Genomic DNA, 22775 nt, shown 5'->3' with positions numbered 1-22775 from the left:
TCTGTCTTCCCTTGAATATGCTATTTCTTCTAACTGACATACCAATCCCTTCCTTCCCTAACATCCTCACTCCAATCAGTTCATCCTTTAAAAGGTGGCATTAATGGTCTCCTACTCCAAACTGCCTTCTCTGACCGCTTCCCCCTGCCAAGTTAATCACTTCTTGCTTTGTCATACTGTTTCATATACAGTTCTATTACATATAGTAGGGTGTCTGGGGAGGCAGGTCTTAAAACTTCTTTTAAAGAAAAGCTGTCAGTTATTTCTCTAACAAAGTAAATACCTCAAGTCATCAGGAACAGATAGATCATCTTTGCTTAGGAAAGAGTCACTTGAAAACATCTCTTACTGATACAAATGGAAGGAGAGTTAGGTACCTATTGCACCAGGAAAGTATATAACAGGACATTCTGACGAGACCACTCCTCCAAATAGCCTTAGCCCAAACCAGTACTGAGAAAGTTTGCCTAGGAGAACCTCCTAGGGAAGAAAGATTGAGCTCTCAACCTCTTTCTTTTTGTGATTCAACATAATTAGAAACTCTCTTATTGACTGAGAAAGTTCTGTTTCATTCTTCAGGTGGAATAGGAAGTCTGGGCTGATAAACTAGTTCAACAACAGAGCCACATCGGAGCTGGTCTGTGTGACCAAAAGAGTAGTATGATAAAGATGATATTGTGTAACTTCTGAGACCAAATTATAAAAGGCCTTGTCACTTTCGATTTGGTCTCTTGGGAGGCCAGCTGCCACAAAGAAGAACTGGTTCCAGCAGAGTACATGGCTAAACCATGAAGCCCAATCCAATTCAACCTCCTGGAAACTACCCATATTCTTTAGGAACAATGTGTAAGAATAGAGAAATGTTGAAAATCCATGCTTCAGCCACTCTATGACCATGCTTGGGACTTGAGGGAAGCCAACTTGCAATTGCAATACCAGCTAGCAGCCAAAGGTTTTTGGCAGCTGAAAGTCTAGTCAACAAACTATTTGGAAGCTTGAGCTCCCTCTCATTTGCAAATAAGTCCAACAACCTCTTTGTAGTCAATATGTTCCTGTGGTTTTTGGTAAATTACATGAGAGAAGCAGGCTTAAGATAAGATACTGGATTCACAATGAGAACCTAAACTGGGCAAGTAATTGGAAAAATAAATGATATGAAATATGTTACTTTTACCCCAGACTGATGAGCAGGTCATATTAATTAAAAACATATGCACACACCATGCTTCTTATTTCTTTAGAGTAGTAAGTACAACCTCAGTCCCTGTACCATGTTGACACACAGCAGGCACTTGGTGTTTGTTAAACTAAACACATTTTTGTGAGGTGCTAAGAGGAACACCCAGTGAAAATACCCAGTAGTTAATCAGAAAAATGAGATCTAGTTCTTAGAAAAGAAAATAACACTAAACATTTATTCATATAAAAATATTTATTAATAATTCTGTGCCAGGAACTAGGGCCAGTGGTGAGAAAACAAAAATAGTCCTTACCCACAACGGTCTTGCAGGAGAACAGTTATTAATTAAATAATCGAGTAAATAAAATTCTAATATAATGAGCTTCAAATATACATTTAGAAAGTATATATATATATGGATTTTAGAGGTCTTTTTAATACAAAAATACATGACTCTTTGGAACTGAACAAATTGGAAATAATACACTGTTAAAAAGTAGAATAAAATTCTGTGAAACACCCACCTTTGAAGGATGGAGGAAGGAGCCAGGACAGTGAGAATAATTAAAAAGATACAATGGGAACCTGGAGGCATGAAGATCATAGAGGCCAAGATGGAAGAGAGTTTCCAGAAGAGTACAGAAATGTTAATTCAGTTTATCAGTAAATATTGGAGGCATATTCCCTTGTGAAGTCTTTTCTGGACTCCCTTTTACTCTCCTTGGTGTCTCCAGTGCACCCTGTTCAGATTTCTGTCACAGCTTCTGTAATTGCTATTTGTTTAAGTGGCAGTGATCATCACAAGGGAAGGAGCCAAGTCTTATTTTTCTTTAATTCTGCATCATGAAGAAGAAGAGGAGGACGAGGAGGACGAGGAGGGAGTTAGGAAAGGGGGGAGGGGAGGGGAACGGGGAGAGGAGAAAAGAGGGGGAGGATGGTATCCATACCCCATGTTCCAAACAGAATAAAGAGAATAATTTATAAATTGCCCAAAAAATGAATAAAAAGAAAATGAAATTTAAAGAAACCCTAAAACTAGTAGAAGAAAATATGAAAGAATTCTTCATGAAATAATTATCTTATAAGCTTAGTAGGAAGAAGACCTTTTTACAAATACTAAAATCCAGAAGCCGTAGAAGAAAAAAATGAATGTCCAGCTAATTAAAAATAATTTCTTCATGACAAAAAACATGGTAAACAGAGCAGAATGAAAACTGTAGGGAAAAAATGCACTTCATTTCAGACAAGTGGTTTATTTTCCTAAGAGTACCTTCAAATTAATAAAAAAAAAAATAGTCCATAAACTGAATAGAAAAGTGGGTTCAAAATATGAAATATAGTTCATAGAATAAAAAAATTAAAATGACTCTTAAACATAGGAAAAGGTGATTTTCATCACACTTTGTAAGAGAGACAAAATGAAACTACACTAAAATACAATTTTTACTTACCAGATTGACGAAAATCTCAAACTTTAATAATATGTAATATTTTATTAATATTTCCGAGAGGCAGGCAAATCAGTACAAACTGCAGAAAACTGGTCAATAGCTTAAAATTATTTCTAAATTCACATACCCTCTGACCCAGTAATTCACTGTAGGAGATTGATTCTGTAGATATACTCTTCCGTAGATATACACTTCTGTAAGTGAAATGTCATAGATATTATGCATCTTTATTTGTAAAAATAAAGAACTGGGAACATTCATTAATTCCCATAACTGAAACACTGGTTAACTAAATGGAATGTAATATTATATTTCCATTAAAAGAATGAAGCAATTTTAAATATACTAATACAGAATGATCTCCAAATACAATATTAATCAGAAAAAAAAGCCAGAACAGAATAATATGTAAAGTGTGTTACCATTCATAAAATAATAGAGAGGGGAGTAATATATACTTACTTGCTTATCGATGAATATAACATCTTTAAAAGGATACTTAATAAATTGATAATACTGAATAACTACAAGCAGAGTAACTAAGTAAATAGGGTTAAAAGGCAGGAAGAAAACTGCACTGAACAAATGTGTACCTTTTAAGTTTTTAACCATGTAAATATATCACCTACTATATTTAAGAACATTTTAAAATGAGGTAAAATTCACATAACATAAAATTAACTATTTTAAAGTCAGCAATTCAGTGGCATTTAGTACATCGACAGTGTTGTTCAACTACCACATTTACCTAGAGCTAAAATATTTTCATGAACTTGAAAGAAAACCCCGTACCCACAAAGCAGTTACCCACCACTGTCGACCTTTCCCCAGACCCTTGCAACCTCTGATCTGCTTTCTGTCTCTGTGGATTTATCTATCCCAGATTGTTCATATAAATGTAATCGTACGATATGTGACATTTTTGTCTCTGTCTTCTTTTATGTAGTATAATGTTCTCAAGGTTCATCTACATGGTAGCATTCATCAGTACTCATCCCCTCTTATGGTTGAATAATATTACATTGTAGGGATAGACCATGTTTTATTTAACCACTTGTCAGCTAATAGACATTTTGGTTGTTTCTACGTCTTGGTTATTGCGAATAGTACTGCTGTGAACATGTACAAGTATTTGCTTGAGTACCTGCTTTCAGTTCTTTCGGGTATATACCTAGGAGGAGAACTGCTGAAACACATGGCAATTCTATGTTTAAATATTTTGAGGAGCCACCAAACTGTTTTTCACAGCAGCTGAACTATTTTATATTCCCACCAGGAATGAATGAAGGCTCCAATTTCTCCACATTCTCACCAACATCTGTTATTTTTTGTTTGTTTGTTTTTTTATCATAGCTATCCTGGAGAGTATGAATTAGTATCTCATTGTGGTAATGATTTACATTTTCCTAATGACCAACAATGTTGAGTATCTTTTCATTTGCTTGATGGCCACTTGTGTATCTTCTTTGGAGAGATGTTTGTTCAAGTCCCTTGCCCTTTCAAAACTGGGTTGTCTTTTTATTAGAGTTCTTTTTTACATTCTGGATACTAGAGCCTTATCAGATATATAATTTGTAAATAGTTTCTTCCATTCTTTACGTGTCTTTTCACTTTCTTGATAATGTCCCTTAACGCACAGAAGTTTTTAATTTCGATCAAATCCAATTTATCAACTTTTTTCACATTTTTTGCTTCTGCTTTTGATGACATATTTAAAGATCCATTGCAAAATCCAATGGATTTTGAAGATTCCCTATGAAGATTTTCCCCTAATCCTTTCTATGTTTTCTCCTAAGTGTTTTATAATTTTAGCTCTTAAATTTAGACTTTTGATCCATTTTGAGTTAATGTTTGCAAATGGCATGAAGCAGTTGTCTCATTTCATTCTTTTGCATGTGGATATCCAGTTTTCTCATGATTACTTTAGAACCAATTATATTTTTAATGAAATTTAAATATAAAATGAGTAGATAAGTTTAGTCTTCTTGGGCTTTTCTCCTTTTGGGGAACATCAAAGTTCTTGGTCTAATCCATCACTAAGGCTTTGTAGAGGTCCCTTCACTTATCAGTCTGCACTAGCTGTGAATGAAGTGTCATTGTCTCAGCCTACACAGTTTCTTCCATGCTAAGAAATCTTAGATGACTGTAGGATCTTCTAACCTAGCATCCAGCTGAGCTGGTACAGTATGCAACTAAAGGACTCTCTTTTCCAGTATCTGGCAGGGTCTTTTTATCTCCTCAAACCCCAGTCTCCGTTTAAGCTTTCGCAATCAAAAGTCACAAGCCCCTGCTAGCAAGCCCAGCTAAGGCAATGAAGCAGAGAGCTTGCTCTCTGCATAGGAGAAGAGAAAGGGAAAACTATACTGAGAAAATATAAACTGATTTCTCAAGATATTGTCCTGCTATACATGTATTGGGAACCTACTTACAGGAAATTCAAAAGTAAATAAGATAATATACAACCTCTTTAAATCAACAGTGTATACACTAATACAGGCTAAGGAGTTACAAGGAGGCAAATTTCTGATTATATTTCTATATTATTTTTACATTTCAGTTCCCTCTTGTAACTACTGTCCCTCATACTTGCATGCTCAGTTCCAATCATTTTAAAGAAAATTCTGATTGAAATAGTAGGTACAGTCCGATGTCCTATCTAGCAGGCTTATCACACAGTCATCCACCTGTACATGGGATCCAGTCAAGTAGACATACCTCCTGGGCTACAGTGAAGCTTAGCTTGACTCATTATTCAGCTCAATACCATCACCAACTCCTTCTTTAGAACTAAAATGCTGCCCTGACCCCAGCTAGGATTGAACACTTTGCTGAGCCTCATCGGAAATAGAACTTCGCACAATAAGTTGGCCAGCCTGGGATCCTGCTCCCCAGTCCTCAACTGGCCATTGTCTTATTCCTGTATTCTCTACCCCTATGTGCTACCCACCAGATTAGAAACTTAAAAGGCTGCCAAAATCTATTGTGTCAGAAAAACCTTAATAATACCAGAAATTTTTGAAGTAAGAGCTATAAAAAGTCCAATAGTCTTTATTATTTTCATTTATATATGTATTTTAAACTGTGGTGAGTATAGTTTCACCACTATAGCTATATATCGTAGTGATAAATTTTGAGATAAAAAATGTAAATTGGCTTATAATAAGAATATGGATCTAAATAAATATTATATTGTCTCGATTTTCTATGTTATAAAAAATATCAAAGATAGATCAATGATTACTTTTTAGAGAATAAAGACTGAAACAGAAAATAGTTAAAAATATAAAATGACTTACAATTTAATGTAAATACGACCATAGGCACAAATGTCTTAAAAGTTATAAGAAGAAGCAGATTATTATGAATAGAATTGGTATGGAGGAAAGTTCTTTGTTCTCTAAATGTTCGTTTTATAAATTTTTTTCTTTACGCGATGGTTGCACTATCCTTTTTTATCTCTTTGAAACTGTCAATGATAGTTTATTATTAAGTTATCGTCTCTACAAATAGTCTCTTTTGCCCAAGTTGTTATTTCTATCATGCCTTTATCTTCCACATAAGAGCTTTTTCTTGGATGTCCTATAATCCTTGATTGTATATGTTCATGATCCTTGAGTGTGTGGAACAATTTTATAGCCTAAAAATTAGCAATGATTAGAAAAAATACCACCATTATTTAGGTATTGTACTTTATTCAACTGGCTTAGTTTACTTTACTTACATTATTAATACTTTGGTATCTATTCTTACATTTAATTTGTTTCTCTTTTGTGAAACTGTTGTAAGAAGATGATTGTTTAAATCATAATGATAACTATGAGGGGAGAAACTAAAATAAGACAAGCACAAGCAGAAGATTTTAAAGCTACAATGAACTTTTATATCTAGACCAATGGTCTTATTTAAGATGAAGAAACTGAGGGAAAAGTGAAATGACTTGGCCGATGTTTCGTGACTAATCAGTGGCAGAATTAGTTACAGAACTGTTGGTCCTATTCCATCATCTGTTTCTATACTTTCCCATTTCCTTCCTCTATCATATAGTTACAGAAAGACAGATCCATTCAGAGTAGTAATGTAATCAATGTTCGTACCCACTTGGGTTGAGATATTTCTGTTTAATGTCATTAACTTGAGGCTGTAATAATCAAAACAGGATGATTTGAAATTAAATTAAAAATGACAATATAGATAAATAATAATGAGATTCATTAAACAATTTAATGTAAGATTACTTCTTGCAGTATTATTTGAAATTGCAGTCATGGAAACTAATCAAATATGCAACTATAGGACATCGATTAAAGTCTTTGGTACAATGAAATCTATGCAGCTGTAAAAAAAATAATAGAGAATATCCTTATGAACTGAAATGAAGTGATTTCAGGTGGAATCATTAAGTTAAAAAGGCAGAAGAGCTTATATTGAATGCTACCTTTTATGTACAAAAGAAGAGAAAATAAGAATATATAAATATGTTTGCTTATCTTTTATTTTATTTATTTTTTATTTTTTAAATTTTAATTAGTTTCCAGTATATAGTACATTGGTTAGACATCTATATAGTTGGTAAAATGACCCCCCTCAATTGCTCCCTCCTTCCCCTGACCCTCCACTTGGCCAACGTATTAATGCTAATTGCATTCCCTATGCCATGCTCCCCATCCCCATGACATCCATCAGCTACTAATTTGTATTTCTTTAAACCTTCACCCCATCCTCCCATCCCCCAAAACACCCCTCCCCTCTGTCCATCACCACACTGTCCACTCTATTTGTGAGTCTGTTTTTGATTAGTTTATTCTTCTTATTCTTTAAATTCTGCATACAAGTGAAATTATATAGTGTTTATCTTTCTCTGTTTGACTTTAATACCTTTTAGGTTCATCAAAGCAATATCTTTTTCCATTCCCTTCCTTTTCATATGTAAGGGTCTTGTTTTCTTGTCCTTTCAGTCACTCTGTCTTTTGGTTGGAACACATTATTCTTTTCCATTTAAGGTAATTATTGATAGGAATGAAGTTGTTAACATTCTTTATTCCTGTTTTTGATACATTCTTCTTAAAGAAGTCCCTCCAACAGTTCCCATAATTCTTGGTTGGTGGTGATAAATTCCTTTAGTTTATTTTTGTCTGGGAAGCTATTTATCTGTCCTTCAACTCTAAATGACAACTTTGCTGGATAAATTATTCTTGGTAGTAGATCCTGGGTCTTCATCCTGTCGAATATTTTTTGCCAAGCCCTTCTGTCATGCATAGTTTTTTTTTTTTTTTTTTTTGATAAATCAGCTGCCAGTCATTTGGGTGTTCCCTTATATATAATAATTCTTTTTCTCTTGCTGCTTTTAATATTCTTTCTTTGTATTTAACCTTTGACATTTTAATTATGATGTGCAGGCCTCTTTGGGTCCCTGATTTTTGGAATTCTCTGATCTTCCTGGGGTTTTATGTCCTTTTCTTTCACCAAGTTAGGGAAGTTTCCTTCAAACAGTTATTCAAGATCTTTATTTTCTTCAGTTACTCCCATCAGATGAATATTTGGAGGCTTAATAGTGTCCCATATCCTCCTTAAATTATTTTTATAGTCTTGGCATCTTTTTTCTTGCCATTCTGCTTGAGTGTTCTGATTGGCTTTCCTGTCCTCTAGATAAAGCATGTGATCCTCTTCTTTATTCACTTTGTTTATTCCTTTGTTTATTCTATTTAATATATTTCTCATCTCAGATAATGTGTTCTCCATTTCTGACTGGTTCCCTTTTATAATTTCCACTTCCATTTTTATCTCTTTATTGCAGTTCTCTACACTTCCCAAAAGTTCATTGAGCATCTTTATAACCAGTGTTTTGAACTCTGGATCTATTAGATTACTTGACTCCGTTATATCTGGATCTCTGTTCTGTTCTCTCATATGGTTTCTACTTCTTTATCTTCCCATTTTGGCTGCTTTTCCATGTCTGTTTCTATATACTAAGCAAAGCTACTAAGTCTCCCAGTCTTATTAGTGTGGATTTGTGAAGTAGGTGCCCATTGGCACAGTCCAGAGAGGGGTTCAGCTGCAGGCCAAATTTAGCCCAGGACTTTACCCCTCGGGAGCCATCTGTTAAGGTTGAGCAAGCAATCCACAGATGCTGTGCTTATAGTTGCCTCAAAAGGCCACACCAGACACCGAGGCCAGCTGCCTCCACTGATGTGAGTCTCAGCAAGGAGCACCTGACTTGCTGAGGATACACCTGGATATGGCTTGGGTGGGGCCACAAGTTGAGGGAGGCGGGGCTTCAGGAATTCTTCTGGGCAGAGTGACCTTCGTTATCCAGTTTGATGACATCACAGCTATGGCAGCGCTGTGTCCAATGCACTGGTAGTGGGGAGTGCTTAACAGGGAACAATGGATACCACCGACACTTCTATACCAAGCAAATCTCACTTTGGCCCTCACTCCAACAATGTCTCCCTGTAAGTCCCTGGTGGCCCCTGTGCACAGCTAAATTAACACTGGTGCTCAGAGCAAGCTGGTTCGTCACCAGGAAAATCCACTTACAGAAGCAGCCCCTTTAAGAGGCATCTGCCACTACCACTGCAGCGGCCTGCATCTCAGTCAGCTGCTCGAGACCAGGCAACCCCACGTCCTCACCCCACCCTACCTTCTACCATTACAGGGTGATTTCTTGGATTTCTCAATAGTCGTATGACTTGTTCATCTAGATCCCAGGTGATTTTTCCTTGCTGTGGCTCCTTGTTTTCATCACAACTTTGATTTGGTCACCAGAGGGATGAACAGAGCCTATATCATCTACACTATTTTTCTCTCTCTCTGTTTGCTTATCTTTAAAAACAAACAAACAAACAAACAAAACAAAACAAAAACAACAACAACAAAAAACAACACCAACGAAGAAAACAATAACAATAAAATTGTGACATACTCTCCTCTATCCTTCAAGGTTCTTTTGGCTGGTCTAATAATTAAATCTACATGAGACAGATTAATAAGAGGAAATAACCAAGTTTAATTACATATGCATGTATGGGAACCTCACATACATGAGCATTAGAGACCCCATATACATGAAAGGTTCAGAGACCAAACGAAAAAATGAGGTATATATGACATTCTGAACCAAGTCTGAGGTAATGCATTTTGGGACTTACAGGGAAAGAAGGTCATTTGCAGTACAATAAGAAGAGCAGATGTTCAGTAATTAGTAGTTTTCCCTACCATATAGATAGATCAAAAAGTTTATCTCTGATAATCTTTCATAATGGGCAGGGCCTCTAATTTCAATTCTTGTAGGTAGATAAGGAGGGGGAAGCAGAAGTTTCTCTTGAGCCCTAAGAGTCTTCATTGCACATCTTAGGATGACTCATTCTGAACTCTCACACAAGTGTACATTTGTATATGTGGGTAACAATTTATACATTTCTTAATTCTGACCGCTGAAAGGGCCAAGAAGCAAAAATACTCTGATAGCAATGATCACACTGAGTACCTAGATCTTGGTCTTTAATACCATTCCTCACTAAGACAGACTAAGACTCATCAAAAATAATAATAATAATAATAATAATAATAATAATAATAATAATAAAGGCTAATTCCATGATGGAGCAGGGTAAATATAAGATGTGGCTGGAATATCTAGTTATGTTGTGGCGTGTTCAAATCTAAGACCCACGGAGCCAATTAAAATTAATTATGAGCCTTTATTAGCCGGCCGGTGACTGATTCTCCCCACTAGAGAATCAGCCCTGAGCCTTCTTGGGTGCCTTGGGAGCTATTTTCTCCTAGGCAGCTGGCACCTGGAGATATCACTCTCTGCCCTGTCCTTGGGGCTGACTTACTGTGGAATTGTTACCAATAACCATAACGACATATTTTCCAAAGTAGTCATGGCTGGAATAAAGAGGGGAGATGTGAACAAGGAAGATGTTATTGAAATGCACTTTTACACTGTTACGGTTATGCCAGAAATAAGAAAATTGCTTTTAAAAATATGGGGATGTGTCACAAGAACACAAGAGCCATCTAGAAGAGACTCCTTTTGGCCAATTTTGGGATAATTTGTGCACTATAGTAAGTGAAGTAATTAATTATAAGCCACTGAAGAAATATCACTTAATGAGTTCATAGCTATGATAGATAGATAGATAGATAGATAGATAGATAGATAGATAGATAGATGTGCAAAGGAGAGAGCTTTTAATTACAGCTGAATGCTGAGAGCCAACTGATAACTATGAATGAATACACAAGAGGAAAATGGTCATTTTGCAGCAGTCATAGTAAAGACTGAATCAGGCAGAAATCACCAATGATGTTAAATCAAGGAGAAAATTTTGATAAGAAACAGGATATTTTCATAATCCTATACTATCTCTGCATAGACTACTTATTAGTTACAACAAAAAAAAATTAGTAATTTTACAGTGAATAAAATGGACAACACTTGACTGTACTATCCAAATGAACATTACCAATGTGGGACAGATGACATCTCATGCATCTAAATGAGCTACTCTGAGAAAAATACAACTCTTATACAGTATTCTGGTTTAGAAGGCATAACATATATCTAGTTGCGAGGAAATATCAGAACAACCTAAAATAGGGAACATTTTTATAAAAAGAGAAGGGGTACTATTTGTCAAAAATATCAATCTCATAAAGACAAACAAAGGCTTTAGAAATATTCCAGATTAAAGGAAAGGAGGCTAAAGAGAGGTGACAATTAAAAGCAATAGATAACCCTGAACTGGATTTTTTTGGGGGAAATAGAAGGCTTTGTTAAGGACATTACTGGTTAAATAACTGACAAAACTGGAATATGATGGTTAGATTAGACTATTACATTGAGGTTAAATTCACTGAAATTGATAATTATACTATGATCATGTTAGAGAATATCCATATTCTAAGAAATATACGCTGAACATTTAGGAGTAAAAGACCATAATTTTTAAATAAAGGGACTTCAAATGGTTCAGGGAAAACACACACATATATGAAAAGAACATACACATAAATGATAAAGCAAAGTTAAACATTTACAATAGATAAATCTGGATAAAGCATACAGGGGAATTTGGTGCTATTTTAAATTTTGTAACTATCTTTAAATTTGAAATTATTTCAAAATAAGTTTTCAAGAAGAGAAAAATTAAAGACTAATTTAGAAATAGCCACAGCAACCTTACTCATAACAGCCTAAAACTGGAAACCCCAGTCAATGTCTATCAACGAAAGTGTAAGTAAACAGATTGTGATATATCCATATGATGGAATACTACTCGGCAATCAAAAGGAAGAACTACTGCTAAGTACAAAAATATGGATGAATCTCAGAAACACTGAGTGAAAGATACATGTGTGTGCATACATATAAACATAATACTTGATTCAATAAATATGAAGTGTAAGAACAAGCAAAATAAATTTGTGATAGAAGTCAGAAAATGATTGCATTTAGAAATTGGGTAAAATCAGTTGGAAGATAGCCTGAGGGAACTTTTTGGGGTGATGAAATGTTCCATATTTTGTTTGGAGTGGTGGCTTCATGAGTATTTTCTAATATTAAAACAAATCAAACTGAACACTTAAGATCTGCATCTTTTATAGTATGTAAGTTATAATTCTAAGTGAATGAATGAATGAATGAACAGAGAAATAAACAAAGTAATTATTTTTTAAAAAGGGAGAGTTCTTAAAGTAAATTCAGGTTTAAAGCTCACTTAAACATCCTAGAATTTATTCCAATGTTAACACCATTGTGTCCTGAGAAAGACCTGGGGTATCTAAAAATATGAAAGAAAACTAATTTATCTTAAGAAGACCTAAGATATCTGAAAATATGGAAGGGAAATAATTTATCTTAACCTTCTCTCAAAATTCTTTTAGAATATTTAAGAATGCTTGTGAGATCTACTGTTAATGTCAAAACATAACTACCCAATTTGTGATCCAGAAAGATGCATATATTGCTATAATTGGAAGGATTTCTAAATTTTGCTGCTTAGGAGTTTGTTTTAAAAAATGTAAGAAGTGGCACATCTGGAGAATTAGGGCCTGCTTGGGCACCATTACATACTGGGCATGTTGTCTATGTCTGTTGTCTATGCTGGGCACTGACCAGGACTATGACTACATGTTAGTAAGTTCCACCCAGTTCAGGCATCAGTCTTTAACAGTACATTGTATTCAAGCAATAAAAGGATTAGTTCAGAAAAATTAAATTGCACAATGGAAATAATGTAAGTTTAAATATCTGTGTGATATTTCAAGTACTTACAGCTGTAATCATTGTATAGTTTTAGAGTTGCAGCAGCTCCTATCCTCCAGATGCTGGCGAAGCCTTCAGCCAGGAGGTAGGAGGGTGATGTCCTGTTCCGGGCCTATGGCAGGTCTCTGTCTTTAGTTCGGATGCACTGGAGTTCATTCCTAGACCTTTTTTCCTTGAGAGTGCCACACTGGTTCAGTCGGGAGGGGGTCGCTTCCTGTTAACACAGCTAATATATGAATTCTGGATTTTCTCATTCTTTTCGGTTCCTCAAAGCTCAGTTTCAAGGGCACAAATTTTATCAGTGATTCTTTTATTGTTCTAGAATGTCGTGCTTATAATTGCTACTGCTCAAATCTTTGCAAAACAGGGAATTCCCGTAAAAAAATCTTCGCTGATGCTTTCCATCTGCAAGCTTCTCCGCAAATCCCTACTAAAACCCTTCTGCAGCCAGAAAGGAAAGCTTTTATACAGACTTCCATGGCATAACAAGGAAAATAAAAATCATCTGGATTGAGACCCTTCCCCCAACACACTAATGAGGCTTTAGCTACAGCTATAGCAGCTGAGGTCAAAACAGTTCACTTTCCACCTCGTGGGTGTTTTACAAGTTATCCATTTCATACTCACCCACATTTGGGATGCAGATTAGTCAGAGTACATGCCTTTGAACAAAAACACAAGGAAGCAGAAAGAACAATGGGTTAGGAATCTTGAGGCTGAGTTGCACCTCAAGTTTTGTCATAAATAACTGTGACCTTAATCTCTGATTCTCAACTTTCTTATATGTGAAATAAAAGGGCCAATACAAGTTACCTCGGAGAATGGGGCTTGGAACCGTTAGCTACTGGGAGAGACTTCCAGATTTGAAGGTCCAAGACTGATCCAGACAAGGACATACAAATAGAGATTTTATACAACCACGGAAGGAGAAAGCCCTTACATAGTCACACATGCAAACAACTGCAGAATTGTTTTTCATATTATACGTTTTTTACCATTAAACAAAAATGCGTATATATTACTTTTATACATTTTTAAAATAACTGGAAAAGACAAAATAGAAAAGTTTTGGATGAGTTGATTCCAAAGTATTTTATTACTTAAAAATGTTTATTATCAAAAATATCTCCCCAGCGTGTTAGGCTGGGGAAAAAGGCCACACGAGGGAATTCTATGGAGATGAAACTGTTCTATTTGGCACTGCGGTGGTGAACACATGACTGTGTTAGTAAAGCCCACTGAACTGTATATCACAAAGAGCAAACATTACTGCATGCAATATTTTTTAAAAAATCAGGATATTGGGGGATCCCAAAGTGGAACACAGAATATGACAAATAAATCTAACTGTATTAAAAATGTACATAAAAAAACATAACTGTATGGGGCTGGGGAGAGGAGCCGGCCTAGGTAATTTGGGGAAACTGCTTTTACAGTTATAACACTAAACTCAAAATGAACTGACAAAAACTCTGTATTCTATTTGGTAACTGTGTTTTATACAAGAGTACAGGTTAGCAATTCTGATGTTGCTTTACATGTATACTATGGTTGAACAAATAAGTACATAAATTGTAAATAACGGTAGCACTATTTCTCACTATCAGAGAAAGTGAGTTACAAATAAATAAAGGAGGGAAGGCTGGAATGACTACTGTGGAATTAGACGAGTCAAAGGTATCAGTATAAAGTCATGTAGATGGAGAGATAGATAAATGATACAGAAATAAAAAGAGCTTTCATTGGTCGAACTTGGAAAAATTCGAGCAACAAAATTAATAATAATAAACAAAGAATTAAAGAAGTATCTATTAGTTCATACTGATATAAATAAATGATTGAAAAAATGGGAGAGAAGGGCAAAATCTTTCTTCCAGAAAAATTCCAAAATTCCAAATAATAAATGTAGAAGGAATGAGGGCAATATAAAAATTACTATTTGAACACCACAGCAATAATTATTGTGGGCAAGATTCAGGGGCGAATGCTGAAATTAATGAATAAAACTTTAAGGAGAAACAGAATAATTGCATAACCTCCAAGTATCTCTTTCAAAATCTTTATTAAATGCTTTGGTGATTTTAATATATGTCCACAAATTCTTTGATGCTCTTCCCTGCAGGAGGTATAATTTATTTCCTCAGCCATTGAATATTATTAACTAAACCTAGTAACTTGCTTCTAGTGAATAAAGTATGAAAAGAGAAAAAATAAAAATTTTACAGTGGAGGAACCTATTAGATACCACCTTACCCAAGTGATTAAGCTTACCATTGCCAGTAATAAGTTCATTAGTATATGTTGATATCATATATCTCTGATACGATGCAATCAGAAGGGCACTTCATTTTTGCAGCATTCTAAAAAATTCATAACTCCAGTCTAATCATGAGAAAACAGAGAAGCCCAAATTGAGGGATGACATTCTACAAAATGTCTGGCCAGTGCTCTTCAGAAGTGCCAAGTTCATGAAAAACAAGGAAAGACTGAAGGACTGTCACAGATGGGACGAGACTAAGGAGATATGATGACTAAACGCAATGTGGTGGCTTACTGAATCCCCAAGCAAAAAGAAAGCCTAAGTGAGAAAACTGGTGAAATTCAAATAAAGGCAGTTTAAGTTTGGTTAATAATGCTATAGCAATGTTGATTTTTTAGGTTTGATAAATGTAATATACAATATAATAATATTAGGGGAAGTTGGGTGAAAGGTATACAAGAATTGTCTACCATCTTTATAACTTACCTTTGTAATATCTTGGTAACTTACCTGTAAATCTAAATTGTTTCAAAATAAAAAGTTTAGAAAAAGTTATGATAAAAATGCATTTGGTATCACGATAAAAAATATGTATGTCTAATCAGTAGTTTTACTGTTGAATCCAGAAATCAATTAAGAAACTAGCATAAATAATTCTTTAAAAAATTTAGAGAAATACAAATGAATCCAGTCTTTTTCCTTGAAATACCAGCCAGCAAAGACTGCACACATACCTTGCACAACATGTAAAGCCAAAACTCATTATTTTGTCATTAGCTTGCTTCTCATAGCTCTCAAGGAACCTCAAGAGATCATCTAGTTCAAGGCTGGGGAACTATTTCATTCCCATCCAGATCCAGAGACTGTAGAAAAACATTAGCATTAGTATAATGCAACTTAATGCCATTTCAGTTGTTAGTTTTTTGTTTTCTCAGAGATAGAAATGAGTGACATTATATTCATGTAACTTTAAAAGTATGAAGAGTTCACTTAAAATTGTACCATAAATATGAAAAGCACAAAAAAACTTCTATTCCCATTAGAAAGTTTATGGAATGAAAGGGAGAAAAGAGAGGGAGATGAGGAGGAGTTTGCTGATACCCCCAGGAGGGCACTGATTTCATGGCTAACCCTTCTCCCAGTGTCCTGGAGCAGTGGTCCCCAAACTTTTTGGCACCAGGGACCAGTGGTCCTATGAGAATTTAATGCCTGAGGACCTGCGGTAGAGCTAAGGCAGTAATGCTAACGCTGAGGAGCAGCTGCAGATACAGATGAAACTTTGCTCACTGAGCCCGCTGCTCACCTCTTGCTCTGCAACCTAGTTCCTAACAGGCTACAGACTGGTACCTCTCCACAGCTTGGGGGTCGGGGACCCCTGTCCTAGAGAACTAGGTTCATGAGATGTTTATTGGAAGCTGTCTGGAGTGAGAAGCACCTGAGAGTAACTGCAGTCGGTGTCCTAGTGGAGGATGGATGGTAAAAGTTCAGTATCAAGATTTTGTTGTGAAGTATGAGGGATGAATATGAAAAAACTGAACAATAACTAAAACTTCTATGTGTAGGGACATATCTCATTCTGGATATCATCCCACAATTCTCCACAGCATGTTTTACTGTAATGATTAATTAAACATCTGAATGAATTTATCTGAACTCTGCCTTCCTCACTTCTACCTATGGTCCATATCTCCAGTTTTCAGGACAATACTTGGCACATAATAATGTTCAATATTTGTTGATTAACAGGGTGCCACATTGAGCTGCTCCCTGTCTATCTAATCACTGCTGGAAGAGGCTGGTCTACTTGGCCTTCTGTAATGTTACCAGATAGAATTAGTACCCAGCCCTGGATACTAACCTAACAGGTTGGAATTCTTACCACCCTGTCAGCGTACTTTTTACTAGGTCTCTTCTCTGGGTCTAGATCCTACTTTCTTCTAAAAATGGGCTAGAGCATGCTGATCAGGACTGATATCTCTGAAACTGGATCTTGATACTGAAGACAATCCATTTCAAAATCTCCGGTTTGTCCTTCTGCCCCTTGCTGTCTTGGTGTGTAATTCTTTCTTGGCCTCATCTCCACCTGATAACCATTTTCCTCCCGGGAACTCCATTACCTCATAGTCAGAACACATCAGTTATGAGTCACGTAGATGCCAAGGAGCCAGGGGGAATATATTACTGAGCTAGCTATTATCCATCTTAAACAATAGCAGCAGTGTTTTAGGTTGATCAATTATTTCTCTTCTTTTTTTAAAGACCTACAGTCTTACAAGAATAGCACTTGTGATGGCTGACATCTTAGGTTTCAGATGAGACTATGACTTATTGATATACCCAAGAATACTATACTAGCTGATGGGAATTTGTGTGTGCATAGTATTTTAGAGAAATGAATTTTTCATCTGGCAAAACACACACACACACACACACAAACGAATAGTGGCAGCGTTGCGGGATTCTTGAACGGAAATATGGGACACCGAGGCTATAAGCAGGAAGCAACGTTTATTGATGCTGGCACCAACTCGGACGATTCTTACCCAAAGGCTGAGCCCCAACTGGAACATAGCGGGCAATTTTATACAACCTTGTACTTTTGAATTCCTACGCAGCTATAGGTTCCATGTGAGAAAGGAGAACATAAGGAGAACATTGATTGACAGCCAAACTATAAGGAAACTGGCTTAATAGTTTAAGTAGGTTTTCGGACTGCCGCATTGAAGAACCAAAGTAACTCCATTTTGTGATGGGCCTCCATTTTAGCCGATTCCTGGAAATTACTGTGTGAATGCATGTGTGACCATCACTATGGGGACGCTATAGAAACGGTAGCCACGGCCCCAGCCAACCCGTAAGAATGGCCCTGGAATTCCCCTTTTATTGTTTGCTAGTTAGACCTCCCCTGCAGCTACCTGCCCACCAATTTCTGTAAAGGTCAAATTTGATTTACCAATCCTGCAACGCCAAGACCTGTCACCCCAGCTTGTAGTTTTTCCCTTTAAATATGTCTGTAAGATTAAGGAAGGGGCCCTTCTCCCGCATACTGCTTTGGCTGTGTATGGAGTTGGGTCCGAGCTAGCTCGCTAATAAACTCCCTTGTGTGATTGCATCGGCTGTTGTTTCCTCCGTAGCTCGTGGGGTTCCGAATCGGGGCACAACATTAGGGGCCTCATCCGGGATCCCCACAGCCCTGAACGGACACACCAGAGGGAGTCAGCTGGCCTGGCCAACCGGTAAGTGTTTGTCTAAGTGTCTGAGCACGCCTGCTCTGTGTTGTAAAACCAGGTGTTAAGGTTCTGAAGCTTCTGCTTTGCTGTGCGGTTAGTAAGTGGTAGAGTGGACGCACTCGCAGACCACAACCGCGGGGCCTCAGGAGACATCCTGAGTCCCTAGTCGAGGTCTTTCGAGAGGATCTTGGGAGACCATCTGGGGTCTTCGTGACCGTCTGGGTAACTTTTTGTTGTTGTTGTTACTTGTTTTATGTTACTTGTTTTGTTTTTGTTTTTGTTTTTTTGTTTTTTTGTTTTTGTTTTTTTGCTGCTTGTTTTTTGTTGCTTGTGAACTGTCCTGTTTGTCGTTAAGTGTTTTGTCGTGGGTGGCCTTCTATCACCATCCTCCTCGCTGCCCTGTTTAATCTACCTCACCTCCCTGTTTAACCTACCTCTCTTTTTAGGTTTGCTGTGCCCGGCATCTTCCGATCGGACCTTTAATCAGAGACTAATCTTGCTCATAAGTGTTCTAGTCTTTATTGGGGGGTATATCTGTCTGTACTTGTTTTTAAATCAAGTCCCTTATATTACTGTATGGAAAGATCTTGTTATAGACCCCCCATCTTGGTTGAAACCTTTTCTTCCTTCACAGAAGCCTCTTGTCATGGTTGTCACGAACACTGAGAAGAACAAGCCTTCTAAGAGTTCGTCACCCTCAGCCCCCTTGTACCCAATCTTACAGGGAGGCTCGGAAGAAGAGGTTCTCTTTCCTCCCCCATTTTACAGGCAGCAGCCCTCCCAACTTCCTTCCCCTCCTAATCCCCTGAACCCCTTCTTGAATCCCCCGCCAGGCAGCCCAGCTCACAATACTCGAGGGGCTCGCCAGCGGCTGCCACCATCTGAGGCAGACTCCACAGGTCCTGCCACTGCGTGCAGCAGGACCTGTGGAGGCTGACAGTAACCAGCAGTTTCACTGCTGGCCCTTTGCCACTAGTGACCTTTCTCCAGGCTAAAGGAGCTAAGGTAGGGCATCAAAGATTATATAATTTTTTAGAATTTATAGAAAAAGTTTGGTCCCTGGTTCCCTGAGGAGGGAACAGTGAATTTAAAAACATGGAAAAAGGTAGGAGAAAAACTACAAGATTATTATGACGTCCACGGATCTGGCAAAGTGCCTGTAGATACTTTTAGCTTGTGGACTTTAATTAAAAATAGTTTAGATCCTAGGCATGAGAGAGAAAAGGCAAATGAAGACAGTCAGGCAACCGGGAAGGAAAATGAAACTAAGCCTTCCGCGCCGCCGACACCCTCTGAGCCTCTCTTTGAGTTTTTCTTTTCTAGACACGGAAAAGAATCATTGGATCCGGGGGATGCAGAACAACTAGAGGAAGAAGCCACGCAATATCATAATGAAAGAGGTTGTATTCCCCTCATGGCGGCGGTTAGCTCTGATAATAAAACTAAAGATCTAGAAAAAGTTGTTCAGAGATTGCAAGGTGCAGTACAATAATTAACTCTGCAACTGGGAAATCAGGAAAAAAAAAAAAAAAACGCTTAAAATACCTAGCAGAGACCCCTATAGGATAGATCCTCTGCCTCCGTTTGAGGAGTCACAACTGGTCATTGCTGCTGTTAAGCAGTCTCGGGGGCCTAAACTTTTTTCGCCTTTACAAAGTACGTTACAACAGGCAATACAAAGAGGTGATGATATACAGGGGTTTCATTTGACATGTCCTGTAACGGAACGACAGGCTCAAGATACGCAAGGTCTGGCCATGGCCGCGGCATTGCAGGAAAAAAAAAAAAACAATTAGAGCCTACTCTGTGTCAAAAATTTGTAGCTCAAGCAGTGAGTAAAACCAGGCAAGCATATCCACAGGTCTACGTCATCCATTATATGGATGACATTCTTTTGGCAGAAAAAGAGGAAGGACTACTTCTAGCAGCTTATGCTCACCTTCAAAAAGCTCTTAAGAAACAAGGATTAGTTGTTATTCCAGAAAAGGTGCAGACAGAGCCTCCTTATTCTTATTTAGGACATAGATTATACCCAAAGACTATATTGCCTCAGAAAATTCAGTTGAGAAAGGACCAGCTATTAACTTTGAATAATTTTTAGAAACTCTTGGGTGATGTTAATTGGCTTAGACCGTATTTTAAAATTTCCACGGGTAAATTAAAACCTCTGTTTGAGATTCTCAAGGGGGACCCTGCTCCTACATCTAAAAGAGAATTAACAAAAAAAATAGTCAGCTCGCTTTACAGAAGGTAGAACAGGCTATAAAGCAATAACAGGTGAATTATGTCGATTACTCCCAGGGATGGGCCGCTTATGTCCTAGCAACCGCACACACGCCCACTGCGGTGTTGTGGCAGAACGCTCCCCTGCTTTGGTTGCATTCGCCTGTGTCACCAGCTAGGGTGTTAACTCTTTATTTTGAATCTGTTGCTTGCTTAGTACAACTGGCTCGAGAAGAATTTCGCAAATATTTTGGAACAGAGCCTTCTTTAATTGGCGTTCCTTTTACTAAACAACAAAGACATTGGTTATTTCGAAATGATGATGCATAGGCTATTGCCTTTGCTCACTACCCTGGAGTTATAGATAATCTTTTTCCAAGAAACAGATTGTTGCAATTTGTAAATAACCACGCTTTAGCTTTTCCTAGGATTATGACGCAAAATCCTATAAAGAAAGTCCAGCTGATCATAACTCATACTTCTGATATTATAAAGGAGCCACATCGAAACTGGTAGGAGGGACAAAGTCATGAATCTGGCTGGACCCGCACTCGCGGGTGGTGGAGCATCACCAGATGGGAGAGTGAGGCTGCCGAGACTCCCCTGAAGGAGAGGGGAGTCCCTAGCCAAGGGCCCCATCCCAGGGAAGAGGAGATTCCAATAACTCTGACTGTAAAAACCAGTGGGGATTCCAGTCATCTTGGCAAGACGGAAGTAGACTGAAACCCTAGTCGTTCCTTTGAAGGACCCACGCATAGGCTTTCTGACCCGCAGACACTCATTCGGGACACCGGCAATGGATCAGAGGCTCACACAGGATTCATACTGAGCAAGTCTGCATTACCTGGCACCAAAACAGGGGCTGGAAGAGCAGCCTCCATTGCGCCTTAGTACAGCTCCTGGGGCAACCTACAGACCACGCCAGCTAGACTGTGCAGACCCCTCTCACAGGGCCATAAGGAAATGCTAGCCTGAGAAGATCAGCCTGCCCTGCCCAACCTACAGATTGGGATTTTGTTGCTGGACGGCTGCCACGCCCTGCATCTATTCTGGGTTTAGCATCCCCAGCTGGCAGCCAGGGCTGTGAGTGCACATTTCTGAGACAGGGTCAGGCAGATAACTGCTGCCAACATGAACTTGGGTGGATCTTGGGGATCCATGGGCCAGTCCCAGACAGCAGCTGATCTTGCTGTGATCTGGGACTTCTGTGTGAATGTGGGAAAAGTTACCAAAGTTGCAGTAAGACCGAGACTATATTGATCTGACTGACATTGTTTCCCTGAGACCTGCTCCACCCCACCGACAAATTGCCCCAGGCATTCCATTGACAGTGAACTGTCACAGCTCTGCCCCTTCCCCCACACCTGACAGCCCCCACTGGTCTTCCAATCCACACAGGCAACAAATTTTGGCTGGCACAGGGTGGCCACTGCATAGCAATCAGTAGCAGGCAGAGTTTTCAGTATTGCATCTGGGGAGTGCAGGGGTCTGTGGGACCACCGCAGATGGCAGCTGGTCTCAGTGTGTTCTGTAATGACAATGGGAATGCCCAGGGACAGAAGTTGCAGCAAAACTAAGGAGTACCTGAAGAGGAAGAGAGAGAGCGAGGGATTGAGAATCTATTTGAAGAAATAAAGACAGAAAACATCCCAAACCTGGTGAAAGAATTAGATATACAAGTTCAGGAAACACAGAGTCCCAAACGAGGAATCCAAACGGACCCACACCAAGACACTTCATAGTTAAAATGCCAAAGGTCAAAGACAAAGAAAGAATCTTAAAAGCAGCAAGAGAAAGGCAGCTAGTTACTTACAAGGGTACCCGCATAAGAATGTCTGCTGATTTTTCAATGGAAACTTTGCAGGCCAGAGGGACTAGCAAGAAATATTCAGTTATGAAAAACAAGAATCTACAACCACAAATACTCTGCCCAGCAAGGATTTCCATTAAAATGGAAGACAAGATAAAGAGCTTCCCAGATGGGAAAAAGCTTAAGGAATTCATCACCAGCAAGCCAGTATTACAAGAAATGTTAAAGGGACTTCTGTAAAAAGAGAAAGTATAAAAAAGAAAGTAACAAATACAAATAATAAAATGGCAGTAACTATGTACCTGTCAGCAATCACTTTAAATGTAAATAGATTAGATGTACCAATCA

At 37.9% G+C, this 22775-nt stretch overlaps 2 long non-coding RNA genes across 2 annotated transcripts in view; one reads left to right on the top strand and one right to left on the bottom strand.

Annotated features, from left to right (window-relative positions):
• LOC118613666 overlaps positions 1–1352 on the top strand; it is a 6172-nt gene extending 4820 nt beyond the window's left edge. The window contains exon 3 of the long non-coding RNA XR_004955642.1: positions 580–1352. This is a non-coding gene — a long non-coding RNA (uncharacterized LOC118613666). The remainder of the gene's footprint in view (positions 1–579) is intronic.
• A 9030-nt stretch (positions 1353–10382) lies between these two features.
• On the bottom strand, positions 10383–13565 carry LOC118613664. Its single transcript, XR_004955637.1, has 2 exons — positions 13532–13565; positions 10383–13118 (listed from the first exon to the last, which is right to left on the bottom strand). It is a non-coding gene; the product is annotated as an uncharacterized LOC118613664 (long non-coding RNA).
• Positions 13566–22775: the final 9210 nt, after the last annotated feature.

Source organism: Rousettus aegyptiacus, unplaced genomic scaffold, assembly GCF_014176215.1.
Source record: "Rousettus aegyptiacus isolate mRouAeg1 unplaced genomic scaffold, mRouAeg1.p scaffold_m13_p_1, whole genome shotgun sequence".
Taxonomy (NCBI): Eukaryota; Metazoa; Chordata; class Mammalia; order Chiroptera; family Pteropodidae; genus Rousettus; species Rousettus aegyptiacus.
Note: the sequence above shows the minus strand (reverse complement) of the source record. Positions and strands in the feature narration are given on the sequence as shown.